Below are 26,023 nucleotides of genomic sequence, written 5' to 3'. Positions count from 1 at the left end.
ATGGGATTTTTTTTTCAATGGGATTAAAGTGTTTTTGTTTGATTGGGGCAGTGTGTATAATGAATATATTCTCTTCTAACTTCCTAGGGTCTCCTGGATGGATCATACGTTCTATTCTCTTTTTGTCTTTACCACCCTCATTTGGTGACCATTTTTTTGTGTTCTCCAACGTATACAAGATGATGCATTGCTCTCCCATGTGATGGCAAAGATGAGCCGCACCGACGATCTTGTCTTCATTATGTCTCTTCAGAGGAGTTGGCATTGGTCTGTGCCAAAATGAGAATTTAAAACAAAACTAATTTAGAATAATCTTATTTTGCAGGCCCTCATGTTTTCATACTGGCTTTTGATTTTGTTTTTTTATTTAATTGCTACAGTATATGCAGGCCAATGCTCTTCGGTATTTTCTTTTGTTGTTAAGGTCTGGGACTTTGAAGCACAAATTCTAATAGCGATTTGGACTTTGTTTAGTAGATGACTTGCATGCTGTGTAATGTTCCTTTGTACAGTGGCCCTGACTAGTGTCAAGAAATACAAAAAGGTCTGTTGCTGAAGACTGAGGATACTTGTATCTGCCAAACTGTCCTCCTGAAGCGACAGGAGCAAACCGACTTAAATCACTTTAGGTCTACCCAAATTTGATCTTGATAAGGATTATATAATAAAAATAATAATAATAATTAAGATAATAATAATAATAAATGCTTACATACTTAAGGAATTCTGTTGTATATGTTCAATATATTTATTTGCAAGATCTGACCTTGAGATTGTAAACCAGTGTAGTAACCTATACAGTGTTGTGTTGGTGCTTTTGTCTGTCAAAATATAAAATAAAACCACCATTCCTGCTTTCTTAACCATTTACCTGCCTATACCTAGGTGGCTGGTAGTGCATGTCAGGCTACCTGCAGTAATCCCTTAACATTTAATGACATCATACAGGCAGTGTTCCCTCTGATGCTGTTTAGCTACCAGCATGCTCTTGTCCTCCAACTTATGGCTCCATTAACAGCCCCCTGATCTAAGCCGTGCACTCTGGAAATGACTTAATTTAGTTATTATTATTTAATAATGAATTTAATACATTAGCCATGAATCTGATTTGTGTACGCATAAGATTTTACGCTCCGAGATGTCAGTTTGTTAATTTTTCACAAAATAGGGCACAATATGTTTGCATATTATGAAAAACAGCAATATGTGGGAAAAAAAAGAAAATGAAACATGTTAAACATGAACTGTTTAAAGTCACATCTGATGACAACGAATGCAATTCCACATTTGTACTTAGCATTGTTAAAGCTGTATGATCTTCCTCCAAATATTGTGTTTTATTTTCTAAGTTGTTTAAAGTATTCACCATCTTCATTTCAAGTAGCAGAATCCTAGTGGTCTTATTTCTGTAAGTCCCAACAGTTCCCATGAGGCATACTCATGCTGGAACCAATAACTGCAGGGCCCAAGGTCATGTATACATTAAGGGGAATACACAGCTTATAGTTGTGTGTTAGCAACATGGCTGTATATGAGTTCAGTGTATAAGCGGCAGCCATGCCATGTTTCTTCTTAACCCCACTAAAATGGCTCCAGTGGGAAGCCACTACTAATGTCTGCTCAGCTAGGTTTCCCTGTTTCTGTTGGAACTATCGGAGGACCCCCACGTTTCTGCAGCTGTCGGTGAGGGGAGGTGATAATTTTCCCCCAAAAAAATAAGCTGGAGTTATTTAATGGAATACAGTCTTTAGGGTCAGGTTGCTTACAGGCCATGAGATTGTAGAACTGCTGCTATCTGGATTAAAAAATGTTCCGGGGCAAGAAAGTGAAATGTAAAACTGGCTTTTAACATACAGAGTGACTTTTTAGAGCACCTGTAAAACTAAGTCTTTTTGCTCAGGTTCCAAAACGTGTATGTCTTTCACACATTGTAAAAATAGTTATTTTAATATTGCACTGTTTACTGATGTACATGTTTGGTTCCGTTTTCAAGTCATGTAAGATGTGGTTGGAGCGCAGTCTGACTCTGTTAAGTCAGGCCGGTTTCAGTTCCACATCAGAGTGTTGAACAAATGGGATGTAATTATAAGTCTGACTGAATGCCTATGTTAATGTCCAGTACCATTAAGCCAAAATGTACTGTACAACAATAACTTTACCTTGTATCAACTATTCCCAATCCATTATAGTGTCAAACCGATAGCGAATCAGAGAGAAGAACAACAGAGATTTATTGCAATACCAAACCATCTGACAGCCACTAGATCAATGAATACCTTATGAATATGCAGTGGTGGGCTATATACTGGTTTCCTGAGGACTACAACTGAAGAAGTAGCAGTCCTCAACTAACAGTAATAGTTAAACTGTTGCAATACTTCTATAATTGTGTCATGTAACAACTGTTCTATAAAAGGTAAAAAAACTGAGTAAATGATCAGACTGTGCCAGGGTTATTTGCCATGCATTTTATCATCCTACTACCAATCTGTCTGAAAAGCAGGTTTATCAAAAATAAAAATATTTTCACGTTCTTTGATCGAGAATAAAAAAAATAATCAACATATTTTTATAACAAAGCATACTTTTTGTACATTGTGTTCATTCTTGAATAAAGTCAGTTCAGTGTTGGCTTGTAGATATTACAGAGAAGTATTGACATTGATTCAATAAATGTTTTCTTTCATCTCTGCGTTGGATATTTCATTTGATTTTCTGAAAGTTATCAAATAAAGTTGGCAGCTGAAAATATTCCTGAACTGAGGAGTGCATTTGTTGTGAGAAATGTCTACTATTTACTTCATACGGTGATTTGTGCTTTAACAAACTACTTTGGTAGTTTGGCAGTTGTGTATACTGCCAACAATCTTTACTTTACACATTTATATGATACACACCTGCCTCCCCAAAAGTGTGCACAAATCATACACATACACTTATGGCCCCAATGTAATTTGCAAATCCACTTGAGCCACCCTGGACCCTCCTGGGCAGCAGGTTTGCACGTGATACAAAGCATGCAACCCTTCTGTATGCGATGTATAGCATGTAGGGAAGCCAATCCCGGGGCATTTTTCTAATCCTGGGATTTGGGATTGAAAAATGCTCAATCCCAGTATCCTGGGATTGGCTTCCCTAATAAAAAAATAAAAAAAACACCCCGACCACCCTGCATATTCACTTAATGTGTGGGTGCGGCCAGGTGGACAGCGATGGAGCCGGATGGGCTGTTCTGATATGAGAGTATGGTTTAGGCAGGCATGCTGGCAGCCATCCAAGATCAAGGCGGCTCAGGCGGGCTGTGTGGCCTGCGCAGTCTGACCTCATCATGCTGCGCAGAGCCGCACTGCCAGGGACGGGAGAAGCCAGGCAGCATCTGAGCTAGTGCTCAGACACTGCCCAGCATTAGAATGCGCATGCGCAGTCCAATCCCAGGATTGAAATCCTGGCATGTTTGGGTCCAAATCGCGGGATCCGGCTGATCCCCCTTCCGGGATTGCCCACATCAATAACATGCAATAACAATAACATGCAATCCCCGCTCTCTAAGGCCAGGAGGGGGTCCAACTCGGAGATCACATATGATCTCCAGGTCCAATCCATTGCATACAGTACATTGGATTTGATCGAGCGTCAGACACATGCTATATGGCGGACCAATTTCACTTGATTTCGAGGTACTTATGTTAGTTGGGAGCCCACTAAGCTAGTTGCTTAGTTTTCCGCATCCCGTAGCGGGGCTCGCCACGCTTCGGGCTCGGTGGCTTGCTGCGCTCGCCATACTATGGGCAGTATTCAATGAGGCCAAATCGCCATGTTTTATGGCGAATTTGTGCTATTTTCACGTTGGAAGGTGATTTTTTGTGTCAAAGTGAATCACCCTATTCAATGTGCACTTTTCGCCGTCTTTCTAAGTGATTTTCGCCGTGTAGCAAATCGCCATCTTTTCATGGTGAAGTGGAATGTGAACTTATAAAATAAAGTTGTTGTTTTTTTTTCATTTGGTGTCAAAAAAATTAGGAATTTTATTCTGTGAATGGGAATTCTATTTTTATTCATGTGCTTATAGCACATGAATATATATTTAATAAAAAAATATATATTATTTTTTTACACTAACAACCAGCAGAGAGCCGCTTATTAGATATTCATATATTCACTGCTCCCAATCATTACATATGCATGATCAGGAGCAGTGAATACCCGGTCCCCTGCTGGCTCTCCCGAGGGGAAGCTTGTGCTGCCTGGGTCCCGGGGAGCCCTCCTCCCCTCCACATACATTCGTGGGCAGGCAGGGAGACTTCCATCTCCCTGCCTGCTGCCGTCCCCCGGCTCCCTGCAGGACGCCGCAGGGGTTAAGATTCGCCGTCAGGGGCAGCGAGCCCCTGCGACATTGAATATGGGGATTGCAGGGGGCATCGAGGCTCCAGAACATGGCGACTGTACAGCGAATCCTAAACAGGATTCGCTGCATGCTGCAATAATGTTCATTGAATACTGCCCTATATAAAATCAACTCCATGCCGACATGGATAGTGGGGGTGTGAGCGTACTAATTATAGTGGGCACCCAACTAACATATAAGTACCGTTTTCTATGCCCGATCACCTGGAATCTGGTGATCTGTCCCAAATCAGTTTCAGTTCCACATCAGAGTGTATGGGGGGCTTAACTTATATGTTTATGGATGCTACATCCCCCTTTGTGTGTTACCTAATACAGTCAGTTACAAGCAAAGGGGATACCTAGTTAGTCAAAAAAATTAGGTGGCGTTATTTAATGGAATACAGTCTTTTTGGTCAGATTGCTTACAGGCCATGAGATTGTAGAACTGCTGCTAACTGGATAAAAAAAACATTCCAGGTAAGAAAGTGAAATGTAAAACTGGAGAAAAGAGTAGTGGAGCGCTAAAAAATTATGATGAATTGGGTATCACAATTATACGTTTTTATTGTATTATATTAAAATATTTATCTAATAATCACTATAAAAAAATACATAAAATAAAATACTGATTTGAAATAACCAAGTTCAGGTATATTAACCCCTTCCCGACATTTGACGTACATTTACGTCATGGTCGGGAAGCACTTCCCGACACATGGCGTAAATGTACGTCATGGATTTAAACTGTCACCGCGTCTATAGACGCGGTGACAGTTTCAACATGTCTGCTGTCCCTGACAGCAGACATGTCCGTGCATGCCCCGGGGGGGCTGCGATGCCGCCCCCCCGTCGGCGATCGCTGTGATTGGCTGTTCAGTGTGAACAGCCATTCACAGCGTTTTCCTGTGTCACCGGCGAATAACGTTCGCCGGTGACACGGGATCAGAGGTGATTGGTGCTGTAAAGTACAGCACCAATCACCGCGGGGTGTAAGGGTGACACTGGTGTCACCCCACCTCACCCCGCCCGCCCCCAAAGGCCGTGATTGGTCCGTCGGTCCGACGGACCAATCACAGCCAAGGAGGGGGATTTAAACTAACGGTGACTGCACTGCAGACGCCATTCCGGTCTGGAAAGCGTGCAGTGCGGTCACCGTACCCCCCTGCCGCCATACTGACCAGAATACTTGCTGCAATACTTACCTGATCGCTGCTGATTGCTTCCTGGATCCTGTTCAATAATTGTGCCTTCCTGTGAAATTGTGCTGCTGCAGTGTACTAGCTAGATAGATAGAGAGATAGATAGATAGAGAGAGATAGATAGAGAGAGATAGAGAGAGATAGAGAGAGATAGAGAGAGAGAGATAGAGAGAGAGATAGTGTCAGAGAGTGCTATATTTTGTGCTGCTGCAGTGTGATATAGTTATAGATAGAGAGAGAGAGAGAGAGATAGAGAGAGAGGCCTACTGACAGAGTGCTATATTTTGTGCTGCTGCAGTGTGATAGTTATAGAGAGATAGAGAGAGATAGAGAGAGAGAGATAGAGAGAGATAGAGAGAGATAGAGAGAGAGATAGTGTCAGAGAGTGCTATATTTTGTGCTGCTGCAGTGTGATATAGTTATAGATAGAGAGAGAGAGAGAGAGATAGAGAGAGAGGCCTACTGACAGAGTGCTATATTTTGTGCTGCTGCAGTGTGATAGTTATAGAGAGATAGAGAGAGATAGAGAGAGAGAGATAGAGAGAGATAGAGAGAGATAGTGACAGATTGTGCTATATATTTTTTATATAACTGACTGCTGCCCCCTCCTTTTGTGCTGATCAGTATAAATTAACTGATCAGCAACTTTTTGGGGGCGCAGGTTTTTTTTAATATATAGATATACCTGTCAGTGCTGCTGCTGCAGTGTCATAGAGTGATAGATAGTGATAGATAGTGAGAGATAGAGAGATAGAGAGAGATAGTGATAGAGAGTGCTAAATTTTGTGTCTGCTGTCCCCGCCTTTTGTGCTGATCACTATATCTGAGGTGATCAGCAACTTTTTTGGGGGTACAGAGGTTTTTTTTTTTTTATATATACCTGTCAGTTGCACCAAAGGTTGTGCACCTGCTGCACCTCACTGGTAATCAGTGTCGCATCACTGATCACCTTTTTTTTTTGTGTGTGTGCTGTGGGGTATTTTTTTAATTTTTTTTTTTACACACACTGTGATTTTGTGGGTGTCCTGTGGCCGCTGTGCGCTGATCAGTGACGTACATCACTGATCATCTCTTTCGGCACAGGGTTGATCTATTTTTTTTTTTTTTTTTGATCAAATTCCTGTTGCCTTTGAGCGCTGTTCAGTGACAGACGTTACTGACCAACATCTGTGCTCAATTTTTGGCGCAGGACCTTTTTTTTTTTAACCCCTTCCTTTTTTTTTTTTTTAACCCCTTCATTTTTTTTTTTTTTAACACCTTCATTTTTTTTTTTTTTTATTGGTATAAAGTATTTTTTTTTTTTTCTGCACTACATACACACTACACACTACATACCCCCCGGATTGAAATAAAGTTTGTGCCCCCCCCTACACTATACACGTGTTGAAACATTTCACTACCGGTAACACAAAAATAAAAATGGCATCCCAAATGTCCTCCCAAATGTCCTCCCAATCATCCAGGAGAATGTATTCAGTGGAGGAGGCATATGCCATGCTTGCTTCTGACTCTGACACAGCCAGTGATGCAAGCGGGGAATTTGAAGGATTTGCCTTAAGCTCCTCTTCCTCCTCTGCTGATGAGGGACCCCCTCAAAGACGCCCCCGTAGATCAGCTGAGATTCCCCCCCCAATAATTGATCTAGTATGGACCCCACCACCAGACAATTTTGAGCCCCAGGTTCCTGAGTTTTTGGCCATGCCAGGAATCCAATTTGATTCCACAGGTCTCAGAGAAATTGACTTTTTCAAATTATTTTTCTCTGATGATTTTATAAATTTAATGGTGGACCAAACTAATTTATATGCCCAGCAGTTTATTGCTCAAAACCCCACGTCATCATTTGCTAGGTGGACCCCTGTAGATGCAGTAGAGATGATGACGTTTTGGGGTCTGGTGTTTCATATGGGCATAGTAAAAAAGCCAGAAATTAGGCAATATTGGAGTACAGATGTTCTGTACAGTACTCCATTTTACCGTATGGCCATGCCCCGGACTCGATTTGAGACAATTCTTAAATTCATACATTACACCGATAATGCACAGTGCCCACCCAGAGATGATCCCACCTTTGACCGGCTATTCAAAGTCAGGCCGGTCATTGATCATTTCAGTGCCAAATTTGAAGAGGTGTACATCCCTGAAAAATTTATTTGTATCGACGAGTCCCTTATACATTTTAAAGGAAGGGTTAAATTCCGCCAGTACCTTCCCAGTAAGAGGGCAAGGTATGGCATAAAAATGTATAAACTGTGTGAAAGCACCTCAGGGTACACCCACAGGTTTAGGGTTTATGAAGGGAAGGATTCAAGAATTCAACCGCCAGAATGCCCCCCCTCCCTCGTAGGTGTTAGTGGGAAAATTGTCTGGGATTTAGTGCACCCCTTCCTGGATAAAGGTTATCACCTCTATGTGGATAACTTTTACACTAGCATCCCCCTGTTTAAGGCCCTTGGTTCAAGAGGTACAGCAGCTTGCGGTACTGTGCGCAAGAACCAAAGAGGCCTCCCAAAAACGCACATTGCCCAAGTAATGAGAAGGGGTGAAAGCAGGGGAATATGCACCGAAAATATGTTGTTGGTCAAATATAAGGACAAGAGGGATGTCCTTATACTGACAACAATTCACGGAGACAGTACCACCTCCGTCCCTGTACGAGGTACCAGTACCCACACCTCAAAACCTAATTGTATCCTGGATTACAATAGGTACATGGGCGGAGTGGATCTTTCAGATCAGGTACTGAAGCCGTACAGTGCCCTGCGGAAAACAAAAATCTGGTACAAGAAGGTGGCCGTGTATATCATCCAGATGGCACTGTATAACGCTTACGTGCTATTCCGTTCTACCGGCCAGAGGGGGACATTTATGCACTTTCAAGAGGAAGTCATAAAGGGCCTAATATTTGGGAACCAGCAGGCAGAGGGCCCCAGTACTTCTAGTACTGGCCCCCGTATTGTACCAGGGCAGCATTTTCCTGATGAAATCCCCTCCACTGGAAAAAAGGGCAGGACACAAAAAAGGTGCAAAGTTTGCTATAAAAAGGGAATAAGAAAGCAAACTATTTTCCAGTGTGACACTTGCCCCGACAAACCCGGCCTATGTATAAAGGAGTGTTTTAAATTATACCACACATCTATGGAATATTAGGTTCATAATTTCACCGTGCTTCGGGGGTCTTGCTAATGCCACATAGCACCCACCATTCATTCCACCAGAATCTGAGCCGCAAAATCCAAAAATCACTCCTTCCCTTCTGAGTCCTGCCATGCACCCAACTGGTATTTTTTGGTCACATGTGAGGCATTGCCGTACTCGGGAGATATTGGGGCACAGATTTTGGGGTGCTTTTTCTCCTTCATACCTTCTGAAAATGAAAAATTTTGAGCCAGAACTGCATTTTTGTGTAAAAAATGTAATTTTTCTTTTTCACTGCCCACTTGTATCAAAATTGGTGAAACCCCTGGGGGTTTTAAATGTACACTATACCCCTAGATGAATTCCCTGAGGGGTGTAGTTTTCAAAATGGGGTGACTTGTGGGGGGGTTCCACTGTATTGGTGCTTGGGGGGTCTTGCTAATGCGACATAGCACCCACCAAAATTCCACCAGAATTTGTGCTGCAAACTCCAAATATCACTCCTTCCCTTCTGAGTCCTGCCACTTTTTGGTCACACATGAGGCATTGCCGTACTCGGGAGAAATTGGGGCACAGATTTTGGGGTGCTTTGTCTCCTTCATTCCTTGTGAAAATGAAATATTTTGAGCCAGAACTGCATTTTTGTGTAAAAAAATGTAATTTTTCATTTTCACTGCCCACTTGTATCAAAATTGGTGAAACCCCTGGGGGTTTGAAATGTACACTATACCCCTAGATGAATTCCCTGAGGGGTGTAGTTTGCAAAATGGGGTGACTTGTGGGGGGGTTCCACTGTATTGGTGCAACATAGCACCCACCATTCATTCCACCAGAATCTGTGCTGCAAAATCCAAAAATCACTCCTTCCCTTCTGAGTCCTGCCATGCACCCAACTGGTATTTTTTGGTCACATGTGAGGCATTGCCGTACTCGGGAGAAATTGGGGCACAGATTTTGGGGTGCTTTTTCTCCTTCATACCTTCTGAAAATGAAAAATATTGAGCCAGAACTGCATTTTTGTGTAAAAAATGTAATTTTTCTTTTTCACTGCCCACTTGTATCAAAATTGGTGAAACCCCTGGGGGTTTTAAATGTACACTATACCCCTAGATGAATTCCCTGAGGGGTGTAGTTTGCAAAATGGGGTCACTTGTGGGGGGGTTCTACTGTATTGGTGCTTGGGGGGTCTTGCTAATGCGACATAGCACCCACCAAAATTCCACCAGAATCTGAGCTGCAAAATCCAAAAATCACTCCTTCCCTTTTGAGTCCTGCCATGCACCCAACTGGTATTTTTTGGTCACATGTGAGGCATTGCCGTACTCGGGAGAAATTGGGGCACAGATTTTGGGGTGCTTTTTCTCCTTCATACCTTCTGAAAATGAAAAATTTTGAGCCAGAACTGCATTTTTGTGTAAAAAATGTAATTTTTCTTTTTCACTGCCCACTTGTATCAAAATTGGTGAAACCCCTGGGGGTTTTAAATGTACACTATACCCCTAGATGAATTCCCTGAGGGGTGTAGTTTGCAAAATGGGGTCACTTGTGGGGGGGTTCTACTGTATTGGTGCTTGGGGGGTCTTGCTAATGCGACATAGCACCCACCAAAATTCCACCAGAATCTGAGCTGCAAAATCCAAAAATCACTCCTTCCCTTTTGAGTCCTGCCATGCACCCAACTGGTATTTTTTGGTCACATGTGAGGCATTGCCGTACTCGGGAGAAATTGGGGCACAGATTTTGGGGTGCTTTTTCTCCTTCATATCTTCTGAAAATGAAAAATTTTGAGCCAGAACTGCATTTTTGTGTAAAAAATGTAATTTTTCATGTTCACTGCCCACTTGTATCAAAATTGGTGAAACCCCTGGGGGTTTGAAATGTACACTATACCCCTAGATGAATTCCCTGAGGGGTGTAGTTTGCAAAATGGGGTGACTTGTGGGGGGGTTCCACTGTATTGGTGCTTGGGGGGTCTTGCTAATGCGACATAGCACCCACCAAAATTCCACCAGAATCTGAGCCACAAAATCCAAAAATCACTCCTTCCGTTCTGAGTCCTGCCATGCACCCAACTGGTATTTTTTGGTCACATGTGAGGCATTGCCGTACTCGGAAGAAATTGGGGCACATATTTTGGGGTGCTTTTTCTCCTTCATACCTTCTGAAAATGAAAAATTGTGAGCCAGAACTGCATTTTTGTGTAAAAAAATGTAATTTTTCATTTTCACTGCCCACTTGTATCAAAATTGGTGAAACCCCTGGGGGTTTGAAATGTACACTATACCCCTAGATGAATTCCCTGAGGGGTGTACTTTGCAAAATGGGGTGACTTGTGGGGGGGTTCCACTGTATTGGTGCAACATAGCACCCACCATTCATTCCACCAGAATGTGTGCTGCAAAATCCAAAAATCACTCCTTCCGTTCTGAGTCCTGCCATGCACCCAACTGGTATTTTTTGGTCACATGTGAGGCATTGCCGTACTCGGGAGATATTGGGGCACAGATTTTGGGGTGCTTTTTCTCCTTCATACCTTCTGAAAATGAAAAATTTTGAGCCAGAACTGCATTTTTGTGTAAAAAAATGTAATTTTTCATTTTCACTGCCCACTTGTATCAAAATTGGTGAAACCCCTGGGGGTTTGAAATGTACACTATACCCCTAGATGAATTCCCTGAGGGGTGTAGTTTTCAAAATGGGGTGACTTGTGGGGGGGTTCCACTGTATTGGTGCTTGGGGGGTCTTGCTAATGCGACATAGCACCCACCAAAATTCCACCAGAATCTGAGCCGCAAAATCCAAAAATCACTCCTTCCGTTCTGAGTCCTGCCATGCACCCAACTGGTATTTTTTGGTCACATGTGAGGCATTGCCGTACTCGGAAGAAATTGGGGCACATATTTTGGGGTGCTTTTTCTCCTTCATACCTTCTGAAAATGAAAAATTGTGAGCCAGAACTGCATTTTTGTGTAAAAAAATGTAATTTTTCATTTTCACTGCCCACTTGTATCAAAATTGGTGAAACCCCTGGGGGTTTGAAATGTACACTATACCCCTAGATGAATTCCCTGAGGGGTGTACTTTGCAAAATGGGGTGACTTGTGGGGGGGTTCCACTGTATTGGTGCAACATAGCACCCACCATTCATTCCACCAGAATCTGTGCTGCAAAATCCAAAAATCACTCCTTCCCTTCTGAGTCCTGCCATGCACCCAACTGGTATTTTTTGGTCACATGTGAGGCATTGCCGTACTCGGGAGAAATTGGGGCACAGATTTTGGGGTGCTTTTTCTCCTTCATACCTTCTGAAAATGAAAAATTTTGAGCCAGAACTGCATTTTTGTGTAAAAAAATGTAATTTTTCATTTTCACTGCCCACTTGTATCAAAATTGGTGAAACCCCTGGGGGTTTGAAATGTACACTATACCCCTAGATGAATTCCCTGAGGGGTGTAGTTTGCAAAATGGGGTGACTTGTGGGGGGGTTCCACTGTATTGGTGCTTGGGGGGTCTTGCTAATGCGACATAGCACCCACCAAAATTCCACCAGAATCTGAGCTGCAAAATCCAAAAATCACTCCTTCCCTTTTGAGTCCTGCCATGCACCCAACTGGTATTTTTTGGTCACATGTGAGGCATTGCTGTACTCGGGAGAAATTGGGGCACAGATTTTGGGGTGCTTTGTCTCCTTCATACCTTCTGAAAATGACAAATTTGGAGCCAGAACTGCATTTTTGTGTAAAAAAAATAATTTTTCATTTTCACTGCCCAGTTGTACCACAATTGGTGAAACCCCTGCGGGTTTGAAATGTACACTATACCCCTAGCTGAATTCCCTGAGGGGTGTAGTTTGCAAAATGGGGTCACTTGTGGGGGGGTTCCTAACTTTTAGCATGTTATGGTGCCTAGAAACCTACATGGTGCCTAAAAAATAATCTCATAAAAAGGAGGCTCCAAAATCAAGTAGGTGCTCCTTCTATTATGAAGCCTGTGGTTTGGTCACCGTGCACACTAGGGCCACATATAGGATATTTATGAAAACAAAAGAATTGGGGGAATCAATTTTTAGTCACATTTCTCTAGTAAAATGTACTGTGTTCCTTAGAAAAATGTATTAAAATTGCAAATCTGCAAAAAAAAAGAAATTTTGAAATTTCACCTACACTTTGTTTTAATTCCTGTGAAACACCTAAAGGGTTAACAAACTTCCAAAATGCTGTTTTGAATACTGTGAGGGGTGCAGTTTTTGAAATGGCATCATTTATGGGGGTGTCTCACATACAAGTCCCTCAAAGTCACATCAGAACTGAACTGGTCCCTAAAAAAATCAGTGTTTGAAATTTTCTTGAAAATTTGAGAATTTGCTATTCATATTGTAAGCCTCCTAGTGTCCCAAAAAATTAAAAGGAAGTTGAAATAATGATGTCAACATAAAGTAGACATATGGTCTATGTTAGTTATTCACTATTTTGAGTGGTAAGATTATTTGTCTCACAAGCAGAAAATTTAACATTTTGCAAATCGCTAAATTTTCCATTTTTTCACGATATTTTGGTATTTTTCACAAAAAAACACAGACTGTATCGACCCAAATTTACCACTAATTTGAAGTACAATGTGTCACGAAAAAACAATCTCAAAACCACTGGGATAAGTAAAAGCAAAAAAAAGTTATCCCCACTTAAGTGAGACATGTCAGATTTGAAAAAAATGGCTCTGTCAGGAACGCAAAAACTAGCTCTGTCAGGAAGGGGTTAAAAGGTTGTATATTTATTCAATTGGCGTTCCACTTTCACAGCTTTAATTTGCTTTATGGCTCACTTGTCCAGTGGATTTCCTTATTTGGCAGTAGGAAATTTCTCAAAAGGGTCCATAAACCTTGCAGGATTGGCTGCTGGGGGGAAATGGCAGTCCTCAGATGTTATGAAGAGGCATCCTCACTATGGTGCGGTATTTGTATCCAAATTGTGCAGGTGGTGGAGTCCCAGTAAAGTGCTTGCTGTGCAAAGTCCAGTGTAGACTGCAGTAGAGATGTGCGGCGGCCACTTTTTCCGGTTTTGGATCTGGATCTGGATCTCCCTTCGTGATCTGGATTGGTTTTGGCAAAACCACTCTTGCGGGTTTTGGTTTTGAATTTTTATGAAAAAATGCTAAAAATGGCTAAAATAACAGAATTTGGGCCTGTTTTTTGCCCCTAACGTATTATTTACCTCAATAACATTAGTTTCCACTCATTTCTAGTCAATTTTGATCACTTCACAGTTCACAAAATTGTTTTCATTTACTGTAGTTGGGCCAAAAGGTTATACCGAGGTAGCTGGATGACTAAGCTAAGCGACAGCAGTCGGCATCACATACATGTGGACCTTACACTTCCAACCTGGCACATCTTGGAAGCAGAGAGGCACTGCAGGGGCAGACAGGGTGGCAGTTTAATAATGTGTTTTTATTTTATTTATTACTTTTATATATTTCTCTTTCTTTACACTGGACACAGCCCGTCACACTGGATATAGCCCGTCACACTGGACACTAGATATAGTCCGTTACACTGGACACAGCCGTCACCCTAGACACAGCACCTGGGCAATGGACACAGTCCCTGGACAGTGGACACAGCCCCTTGTATTATGGACACTGCAGCCCCTGTACACTGAGTGTACAGTCAGCAGCACTGCAGCCCCTGCGTGTGAGCACTGCAGCACCTAGTTTACAACAAAATAAAAAATCAGTTCCTAAATAAATCATAGCACGGAGCACAGATCGCAACCACCCTCTTCCCTCTCCTATAATGGAGTGAAGATGGCGGGGCGCGCGTGCGTCATATAGAATCCAGATCCCGCGAGAATCCGACGGCGCGATGATGACGTTTTGCCTCGTTTTCGGTCCGGAATTCAGGCAGGAACTCCCGAGCCGGCTCGGATCTGTCGGATCCCGGCGATCCGTACCCGCTCATCTCTAGACTGCAGCCAAAGTGGCGAACTGAAGTTGCTGTTGTAATCTGGATAGTCCAACACAACCTTCAGGAGTGCCAATGGAGGTATTCAAGCCCACGTGGTGAAACGCGTTCTGCTGACGGGCTGCAGTAGCTCCCCACTTCAATGGGGAACTGACAGCCCTCTCCCGGACACTGGTCCAGTGTACCCGCTTGCCATTCAGAGGTATCTGACTCACCCCTTTTTCTCTGTATGCCGAGTGACCCGCTGGCGGCGCATCTCAGCCCTGCACCTCAGCATCAGGGCCGACCTAACACCGCTCACAGTTTGTGTCTCTGGCACACGCGTCCACCTGCCTTTTCATCAGAGTACCGGCCTGTCAGTCACACCTCCTGGCCGCTCTTTGAAGAATGGTGGCTCTGACTGACTCTGGATTATCACACTCTGGACTTCAGTTTTTCTTCCTTCCTCCACTCTCCTTTGACTGCTTTAATAAGAATTTATGTTTGCACTAATCATTCCACCAGCCATTCCATAAACATTTGTATGCACAGTTGTCATTATAGTTCTGCAGAATTTAAATCAATGCAACCATTATACGAGAATTGGACTAATGCAGTAGACTTTTGGCTCCAATATATTTAGCAAAAATTACAACTGTCAATCATTGTTTAGAGCTCTCCTATTTAACTTTATATTGTATCACCATTTTCTATAACCGTGAGCTCTCAGTAACAATTTGATACATATGTCTCTGATGCTTTAAAACCATCTTTTTTCTGTATTCTGTGTTAGAGAGACTTTCTGGTGGCGCATTTCAGCCCTTTTGCACCAGGGCTGAACTAACACCACATACAGAAGTATACACTTATCCTTTTTCTCTATCAGTGTATCAACTTCTTCTCTCACCCTCCGTCCGCTCAGAGTTCTGAAGATGCGGGGCAGCAGAAAGAAGTGATTCTAAAACACTGTACTCTTCTTTCCCCAACTCTTTACAGATACCGTGCGTGCTCTGCTGAACGTTTCAATCAGTGGTTATTTAACTAATTAACAACTTATTACCACTAATAGTAGTATTTTTACTTTGAATTGACCCATTAAGAATATCACTACTATATAACACACTGGACCTGTCCGCATTTGTCCTATTTGAGGACACCACTCAATCATACACCAACAGTGTATGAAAAACAAAAAACACCACCAATTACCACTGTATAGAGTTAACGTACCTAATACGCAGTGGAATTATTCCTTTTTCTTATAATCCTAGAGGCATATATTTTCAAAAATATTTTAAATATTACTTATGCCGGTACTTGTGGATTATCACGGCTCCCATCGCATGCCATATATAGTGGCATGCGATGCGATTTTTACCGATTTTTGCCGGTTTTTGTCAGCATCGCATGCCATCGAATACGATTTTTCACTGAAAAGCATCCAAATGCATTGGAATTAGTATTAAACATGTTCAATGGCCCCCAAATGGCATTTTTGAGGCTGTACCACCCCCACTATCAACGCGAACCCGAAGTGTGGCGAGCGCAGCGGCCCCGCGAGGGGCGGCGGTACGGGTCCTACGACCTTTTCATACCCCCACTATCCACGTCGGCGTGGAGTTGAGAATAGAAAGTGTGGTGAGCGCAGCGAGCCACCGAGCCCGAAGTGTGGTGAGGGGACGCGGACACCTGTGAAGCCCGTGAGGGGACGCGGATACCTGTGAAGGTATCCGCGTCCCCTCGCGGGGCTCGCCATGCTTCGGGCTAGGTGGCTCGCTGCGCTCGCCACACTTTCTATTCTCAACTCCACGCCGGCGTGGATAGTGGGGGTATGAAAAGGTCGTAGGACGCATACCGCCGACCCTCGCGGGCTCGCTGTGCTCGCCACGCTTCGGGTTCGCGTTGATAGTGGGGGTGGTACAGCCTCAAAAATACCATTTGGGGGCCATTGAACATGTTTCATACTAATTCCAATGCATTTGGATGCTTTTCAGTGAAAAATCGCATGCGATGCGATTTTTTCGCATACGATGGCCATCGTGGGAGCCGTGATAATCCACAAGTACCCTTATGCCAAATTGCATATTTTGTGAAATTATTGGACCAGTATTTTAATGTTAATTGGAATTAAAAGTTAAGTTTTATTACACATTATTCTCTAATGACATAAAAGTGTGCCTCCCACAAGGAATCTCTTCTGTGAACGACTGCCTACCTCTTGTGGTCAGCCGGTTCTCCCCTTTTTGAGTATACTTGTACTCGATTCCCGAGGGGGTACCTCCAACCTCATCTAACGAATTTAGTTATTAAGAACAGCATTTTCAGTTACGTTGGATTCAGATAATTATTAACTTTCATTTGCTCGTGTCCTGTGCAGGATACTACTCCCTTTTGCTATTTGGTACTTCTGTGACATCACAAGTTGAAAATAAATTGGCTGGTCTGATTAAAAATTTGTCAGGCTGGCTGGTCTAAGAAAAAAAAAAGATGGTTATGTATATGAGGTACAGTGTTTGAATTGGAAAAGGTTGGTCTAATGTAGGGTACACACCAGAACGATCGTGACCAGATCATGAGACAATCATGCAATGGTTGCAAGATCTGTTGGAGCACACAATCTGCATACATTCCGATAACGATCTGTACCCAGTTGAAGGGATCATTTTCAAAAACTGATCCGATGCGCGGTCCCGCGGTCGTTATTGAGATCCTACCTGCTGCAGGTAGGATCTCAATGACGACCATACAGCCGGGTGCGGGTCACCATCAGATCGGACCCGCTCACAGTGCACATCGTGAGCGGGTCGTGCCCCCCCGCGTCACCGTGAGCGGGTCGGACGAGACACTGACGATGCATATCGTGAGCGGGTCGTCCTGGTGTGTACCCTACATAAAACATGCCCAATTTACATAAAATCAGTCAAGATTGTATCGAAATTGGGGGAATTAAGGCCATATTGTTCTAATGTGTACCCAGTAGTGGATTTTACCACTGCAGGACTGCAGCAGACCCCAGCAAAATCTTCCACCCCACTCAGTGTCAGCAAATCCAGATGCAGTCTGAAATTGCACTGGCTTAACTGTGGCCTGGCAGTGACTTTATTGGATGTCTTACCTGCCAGTCACCCACATGACAGGAATCCTATCAGAAGGTTTTTCCTCCCTCCAGGAGTCCATACAGCCAGTCCGGGTTGTGAGCAGTGAGCTTGCTACTTGTAGGAAGCAACTTCCCTGCCTTTTGCATAGCCCTTCCAAGCTTCAATGGGCTGCACAAAGAGCATGGTGTTCCGATATCGCCAAGTTTTATATACAGCACATTAAACATAACATGGTTGCATGCAACCACTAGAATGCACAAATCACTGGTACACACTGAGCGATGTAGGCAACAGACCAGTCAATTTTGCCTGATCGGCCGGTATATTGCTCAGCGTGTGCCCAATTTAAGATCTGGGAACCACTTCATGTATTTTGAAACTACAAGCCTCTATGATGTCTGCTAACAGAAGTTGAAATTAAAAGTTGTGCAAGAGGAAGTCGTGATATCACCAATGGAGGCGCTCAAGCATCTATCATTGACCCATTCATCAATGCCCAGTGAAGGCAGAATCCTAGATCTGGTATGTTAAAACCGGTAGGAAGTAGACTACTGTGCCACTGCTGAGCAATTCTGTAATCTGAGTGCAATCGTAATGCTAAATCACCAGTTCAGTGACTACACATTCTTCAACTGTAAGGGCTCATAAGTAAAGCATAATCTATTACGTGCACTATCAAATATTTCACCACAGCTGGTACTTTAAGGAGCAACAGGCATGTAAACTACTTTAAGCGATAAATAGAGGAAGGGTTAGGCCACCAGAGTGACCTTAGGGAGCGCCTGGAAGGAGTATGTTTTGCTGAAGCAACAGTTTCTGAATTGGGAAGTCAGGCCCAAATAATATACAACAGAAAAAAAGAGGGGGTGAAACTGCGCTTATCTAAAAACATGCAACAGGTGTTGGTAATAGTAAACAAGAATTTAATAAAAGTAGATATAATTAAAAATGACAATTCATAGATCCATTAAAAATCAATGATACCACAATAATGAGTAGTGAGAGTCTGTTTAGTCGCCCACAGTTCAGCCGTATATTCCTGAGTCCGTTCCTAGGTTGCTTCTGTATTATGTCCCAATATGTATAGCCAGTAGACGGGGGGAATTTATTTGGGAGAGGTGAAATTCTCCGGTCCAGGGAGCTCTTGCTGGTGTTAGGTGCTCTACCTGAAGTTTTGTAGTTGAAGTCCAGGGAGCGCCTGATGTTGTTGGTGCTCTACCTGGTGATGAGAATTGTGTACCCCAAGGTTTCAGGCTGGGAAATGGGTTCCAGAAGCTGGTCCGGTCACAGGAAGCAAATGCGTGGATTATCAGGGTGTGGGTATCTTTGCTCTCTTCCACCGACGCGTTTTGCTGTCAAGCTTTATCAAGGTGATGTAAACTACTTTAAGCGATAAGTATGTAAAGTGAGATTGGTACAGCTGTTCCTTAAGCAGCTAAACAGAAAACTACTTGGTTTGGATGTGATGGATGTGATTTTACTTTACCGCTGATTGCACAACTTTTTTGTTTGTGAGAAAAGGGTTGTGAAGGAATTATAGGGTAGATTTATTAAGCTTGGTGAAGTGATAAATTGTCTGGTTTTTATCACCGGCCAATCAGATTCTACCTGTCATTTTTCAAACCAAGCCTGTAACTTCACAGTTAGGAGCTGATTGGCCGGTGGTAAAAACCATACACTTTATCACTTCACCGAGCTTAATAAATCTACCCCATGTTGGATATAGGGTAATGGCTTATCTAAAGTGCAGATATCAGTAACTAATGGTGAACCAGTAATTCACCTGTAAAACAATATTTATTTTTTAAAGTAGTTTTTGTGGATTTAAGAAATATAAAAATATACCTGATTGATAATGAAACCTCAACAATAATTTCAAATAGCAATTAAAGTTGAAATCTGTAGAAAACTGGGAGGCAAAAAAAGAGGCAGAGGTAGTTGAATGAATCCTGTATAAATGGTAGAAATGAGAGGAGGGAAAGGTTAGGGGTGAAAACTGTTGACATGGTGTGCAAATAGTGAGCGCTTTTGGTAGGCTGTCCAAGGAGAACAGTTTCCAGTGAATTTATGACTTGTGTAAGTAGCCAGTTATATATTAAAGTTGGCAAGTGTCAAATTGAGATTAAAATAGAGGAGGGGGGGTCTAAATAAAAATACTTAATACTTTACCATTAACTCTGTACCTACTACCACCAGGGATACAGATACATTTGTGGGTTCCCTCATAAGTATTGTTAGAGACATGCACTCTATTACATATTACATTTACCCCCATCCGCACTAAAACATTTACAAACTCAGAGACAAGTGTACAGTGGCACAAACATACCTCCCAACATGACCCTCTCCAGGAGGGACACATTGCTCTGTTTCTGGACTTCCCTCATAATGTATGATTACCATCACCTGGTTAATTGATTAGAAAGGTGCTTTAACAAAGGTAATGACAATCATTAATTAAGGGAGAAGTCCAGAAACAGCAATGTGTCCCTCCTGGAGAGGGTCATGTTGGGAGGTATGCACAAAGATTATTATTTCATATACAAAATGTATAAGTTAATTTATCCAACCACTTATATGTACCAAAAAAGTATTTTTAAATTAACGTGAAGCTAAATGGGAAAAATATCTATGTACTGTAAATATATGCAGGGCTATTTTTCAGCAGGCTCCAGCAGGAACTGAGGCCCTTATTCTAGTTCACTCTTTCTCATAAAAAATTTCTTAGATGGACAAAACCATGTGCACTGCAGGTGAGGCAGTTGTAAAACCCCACCCAAATCTAATTATCTCTGCACAAGTAACACCTGCCTCACCTGCAGTGCACATGGTTTTGTCCATCTAATGGTGTGTACACACGTTAGATGTGCCTTAAGATCCTATCCACGATCTGATCAGATAGGATCGTGGATAGGATCTTAAGGCACATCCGATTTGCATCCTATCTTGACTATATAGTGCAGATCTGCACTATATAGACAAGGCAGCCAAGACTTTCTGGCTTCCGATACGTGAACGCGCATCGGGATCGGATCGGGATCGCAAGGGTTAAAACCCTTGCGATCTGCATCCGATGCCGATCCGATGTTGACTATATCGTCAACATCGGAAATGAAATCGGACCGTGTGTACACAGCATAAGAAATATTTTGTCAGAAAGAGTGAACTAGAATAAGGGCCACAGTTCCTGCTGGAGCCTGCTGAAAAATAGCCCTGAATATATGTATTGTGGCAGAGTGAGCATTCCCCCACATAAAAGTAATGTGGAGAATCCAGACCAGGTTTTGTTTTCAGTAGCAGAAGCCCAGGTGTAATCAGCAGCACCTGGGATGTCCTGATTTAAGGCTTCACATGGCATTGTCTGCTTGCTCTCGATGGTGGACTATCTCCCCGAATGATAGGCCGGGGGTGTGGATTAGATTACGGACCATGGAAGCCTGTTAGGAATCTGCTTTGCCTTTACGCTACTGCCTGTGATACCAATTGTATATGAATGTCACCTGCTATGCTGTACCTGCTGATGAGAATAAACTACCAAGTACGTCATCTGGGACCCTGTGTTTGTGAGGATTCAGTATGAAATCCCGGCGGTCGCCCCCCCCCCCCCTTGCGGGCTCGCTGTGCTCGCCACGCAGCTGGCCCGGTGCCTCGCTACGCTCGGCACGCTAATTTATTCTCACTCTAGGGGTGTCGTGGACACCCACGGAGGGAGAAAGTGTCGGGATTTCGGCGGTCGGGATTCTGAACGCCGGGATCTAAACTGCATCCCGTTTGTGATCCTTGTCACAATATTATTTCCTGGATAGGAAACAAGCCGTTTTCTTTATTTTCATCAAGTAGACAGCATACAGGTTTTTACAGCTTGGCAATTCAGATCACAGCTTTAGCAGGTTTTTCAGTAGGCAATTCACAAGTTTTACAAGTGGGTACAACAATTCAGAGGTCCCTAGCATAAAACCCACACCCCAAGCCTATTGCCCAGCCATTGGCATTGGGAACATTGACCCTCAGCCCTGAATAGATATTTAAGGGAAAACCATAGTTGTTGTTAATAAGCCCAAATAGGATTCTAATCAGATATTAGGATAAACCTGTTCCACGTTAATGTCATGTGAAAATATACTATCTCCCCCAGCCAGCACTCAAAATACAACAGCAGCAACTGGCCCCTGTGCCTGAAGATAATATAGCATACCAATCCAAATAGGAATGGTATCTGGACTCATGATAGATTGCCTCTAGGTTGACAGTCATAAGGGTGAAAAGGGCGATAGGGTGAACAGGTCGACATGGTCTAAATGTCAACAGCTAAAAGGTCGACACCATTTTTTTTTAAACAAAATTGTGAGCCGACATGTGCCCACAGGCAGTATTTCATACCCTACCATCCACTACGGCGTGGTGGGAGAATATAATAGTGTGCAGAGAGCAGCGAGGCACGAGCCCGAAGCATGGCGAACGTAGCAAACCATGTGAGGGGACACAGTACACTAAGACCAGGCATGTCCAAAGTCAGGCCCGGGGGCCAATTGCAGCCTGTGCTGTCATTTCAAGTGGCCCGCAGCCTTCAGCCAGAAGCGGGTGGAGCATCAGATGCGGGACAGTCCGCACTAAAGGTGGGGTCCCGGCGAGCGCGCCTTTACCTTGCTGTCTGCCGCAGTGAGGAGGTGCTGGCCGCCACAGTGAGATGTGTTTGGCGTCTTTCGGGTGAGTATGCATCCAACCCCTGCAGCTGCGATTGTATATCACCCTCCTCCGCAATCACAGTGAGAGCAGTCTGTGGGGAGGGGGTGCAGCAAGGGGGAAGCTTGCTCCCGTAACATGCAGAGTGGAGAAGGGCCGCAGAGGGAGCCTAAGCATCTCCTGTCCTTGCAGTTCCTGCTTTGCCTCTCTGTCCTCTGACTCCCACAAGGGTCTGGGAAACATACAGAGAAGGTAGGGGGCAGGCAGGGGGACATACAGTCAGTGGGGGCATACAGTGAAGGAGGGTCAGGCTGGGGGACATAGTGAATGGACATTCAGAGAAGGGGGGCAGACTGTGGGACATAGTGAATGGGAGTCATACAGTGAATGGGGGCAGATTGGGGGACATACAGTGAAGGAGGGTCAGGCCTTTGGGACATACAGTGAATGGAGGGTCAGGCTTTGGGACATACAGTGAATGGAGGCAGTGATGGACATTCAGAGAAGGGGGGACATACACTGAAAGATGGTCAGACAGGGGAATATACAGTGAAGGGGGCAGAGTGGGGGACATACGGTGAATGGGGGCAGACTGAAGGAAATACAGAGAAGGGGGGGCAGTCTAGGGAATGTACAGTGAAGGGGCAGGCTGGGGGACATAAAGTGAATGGGGCAGAGTGGGGGACCATTCTGATGCAATTAATGATTCAAAGAATGTCAGGCTCTATGGGTAGCAGCATCGGATGACCGAGTGGCAGCACTGACATCACCCCTAGCACAGATGCCTGTAGAGACCAGGAGCTAGTGACCTGTGCCAGCGAGGCTCCTGCTCACACAGGTGTCCAGCGGTACCTGTGCTGTAGCAGCTGCTAGTGCTTCCTCCTCAATGCTGCCCGAGCCGGCGTGCAGTCTCCATGTACCCCGCGCAGAAGTGTCAGTGTGGCCGGCTGCCAGCTACAGGAGCCTCTGGCGGGAGGGTGACAGGGGGACGCTGCAGGCGGAAATGGAGGAGTTCCAGGGGCTTGGAGAGGCAGCTGGAACTGAAGACATGCTGGCAGGGCTGCTCTCCTCCTCTGTCGCTGACCTACAGGGCGAGGACCGGCGTCTGCGGAAGCAGGTGAAGAGGCTGACCGGCCAAGTGGAGGCGCTGAGCCTGGCTGCAGGACTGAGTGCCGGGTATGGGCCGACCAGGTACTGGGGAAGGGGGCGGACTAAAGTGTGGTGCCTAGGGGCGGCCTGTGCCCCAAATCCGGCCCTGCTCTGGAGTGCTGTTATTTCTATTTGGATTAGTGTGTATGCATATATATCTAAATATTATTTTGCTGCAATTTCTTACAACATCATGCTGGTATCGCTCTTGTCTTCTAGGAGGTACTAGAACAATTTAACCAATTAACTTAGTTTTTTTTGTTTTATTTAACTATTATGTTTGCAGCAGGGTTAGATTATAAATGATGATGTAACAATTTCTTCTGCATAATCAAGTGTCAAATTCCTGGCAGTTACATTTACAATTGCCTACATATACAGTATATCATGACTATATAACCAGTAAATATAATCACATATGACATCATGGAAGAACAGTTTAAAATATACGCAAACAGCATGCTTTTGTAATGCAATAATAATGTTGTCATCAAGATAAGATTTCAAAGAACTATACGCAGTTGACATAGTATAATTATATGGAAACACTGGCATATCAATAGTCTCTTGTGGCATGAGGGCTAGGAGAAAGAAAATAAATGAAGCGTTTGGACTATGCCAACAATAACAATCACTGATCGAGATTACAAATGGTGTTCCAATACATTAAAAACCCCATGAAACCTAAAATACTATCACATCAAAGGTCTTAACAAAAAGTACAAGACCTCATTAATGTCTTTGCATGTTTTTCATGTTAATAAAAATCCGATGATCATTATCATTAGGCATAAAACATCAGTATTGTATTTCACTCATTTTGCTTTTTTGTAATTCACGTTACATCTGAATATCGTATTGTTAACATTATTGTAAATTTTGCATTTAGCTATCTTAGCAAGTATGTAATGCTAGACTTACACAATGGGCCTGATTCTGGTTCACTTGCAAAAGCAAATCCTCTCTCTAATGAACAAGACCATGTGCAGTGCAGGTGGGGCAGATGTAACTTGTGCAGAGAGAGTTGTGTTTGGGTGGGGGGTGTACTTCAAACTGATTTCTATATTGCAGTGTAAAAATAAAGCATCCAGTATTTACCCTGCACAGAAACAAAACACCCAAATTGAACTCTCTCTGCCCCACCTGCAGTGCACATGGTTTTGTCCATTATTATATTTGCTTTTGCAAGTGAACCAGAATCAGACCCAATATGCTATTGAGAGCGAGAAGATAGAAGTGCATGACTCAGTGTGAAAATTCCTTTTTTTTTAAAAGCTGCAATTTTACCCAACCTGGTTTTGCCTTGTAAGAGTTGCCACTTTATATATATGGGTATGAGTCCTGTACTTCTGGTTGCCAGTGCCACTATTACATATAACCCTTGATGTCTGACATTCCTGTCATACAACGCCACCAGTTGTGCTTACTGTATTACAATTGTACACCCCAGACCTTGTTGAATAGATCTGTGAATATGTGGTCCACACAACTTTGCATGTGAGATTTTTGAGAACGGATAAGGCTGACCTTGGGCTTCAGAAGCTCTAAACACGTCTCTGGGAGATATGGTCACATCTCACTTGTGCACCTATAGTTTGTGACTAGACAACATCTCCTTTCCAGTTCACAAGTTGTGAGGTAGACAATAATGATGTTAATAAATATAAATATATATATATATATATATATATATATATATATATATATATATATATATATATATATATATATATATATATATATATAAAAAGGTCAATAATAGGCGTCACTCCGAGGGCTTTCAATGAAGAAAAAAATTCTTTATAAGCAGAAAGAAACTGTCTACACAATCATGTCAACTATGCCGACGTTTCAATGTCACTAGGACATTTTTCTCAAGACTGGACATGAAGGAGGCATACTTCATGTCCAGTCTTGAGAAAAATGTCCTAGTGACATTTAAACGTCGACATAGTTGACATGATTGTGTAGACAGTTTCTTTCTGCTTATAAAGAAATTTTTTCTTCATTGAAAGCCCTCGGAGTGACGCCTATTATTGACCTTTATTCATTATCTTGAGGAGGGCACCCGGGGCCAGTCACTTATATTCAGAAGAGTGCCGGCTCGCATCCTACTTTTTATATATATATATATATATATATATATATATATACACAAATCACAGCAGAGGGCACTCACAAGATTTTTAAGCTGCACGGCGGCAGGCTAGCAATAAGTATCACAACTGACACAAGGAGTAGTGAGTCAACGTTTCGGGCTGGTCGCCCTTTATCAAGACATGTCTTGATAAAGGGTGACCAGCCCGAAACGTTGACTCACTACTCCTTGTGTCAGTTGTGATACTTATTGCTAGCCTGCCGCCGTGCAGCTTAAAAATCTTGTGAGTGCACTCTGCTGTGATTTGTCTACATTTCCTGCCGCCGTGCAAGGA

General features: G+C 43.3%; 1 protein-coding gene across 2 annotated transcripts in view; it reads left to right on the top strand.

Moving 5' to 3' along the window:
- CDC42SE2 (CDC42 small effector 2) overlaps positions 1 to 2,751 on the top strand; it is a 98,805-nt gene extending 96,054 nt beyond the window's left edge. For both annotated transcript variants that reach the window (XM_083187790.1, XM_083187781.1), the window contains exon 5: positions 88 to 2,751. The gene's annotated coding sequence lies outside the window, so the exon portion shown is untranslated. The remainder of the gene's footprint in view (positions 1 to 87) is intronic.
- Positions 2,752 to 26,023: the final 23,272 nt, after the last annotated feature.

The sequence above is a fragment of the Crinia signifera genome, chromosome 1 (genome assembly GCF_055691185.1).
Source record: "Crinia signifera chromosome 1, ASM5569118v1, whole genome shotgun sequence".
In the NCBI taxonomy this organism is placed as follows: domain Eukaryota; kingdom Metazoa; phylum Chordata; class Amphibia; order Anura; family Myobatrachidae; genus Crinia; species Crinia signifera.
Note: the sequence above shows the minus strand (reverse complement) of the source record. Positions and strands in the feature narration are given on the sequence as shown.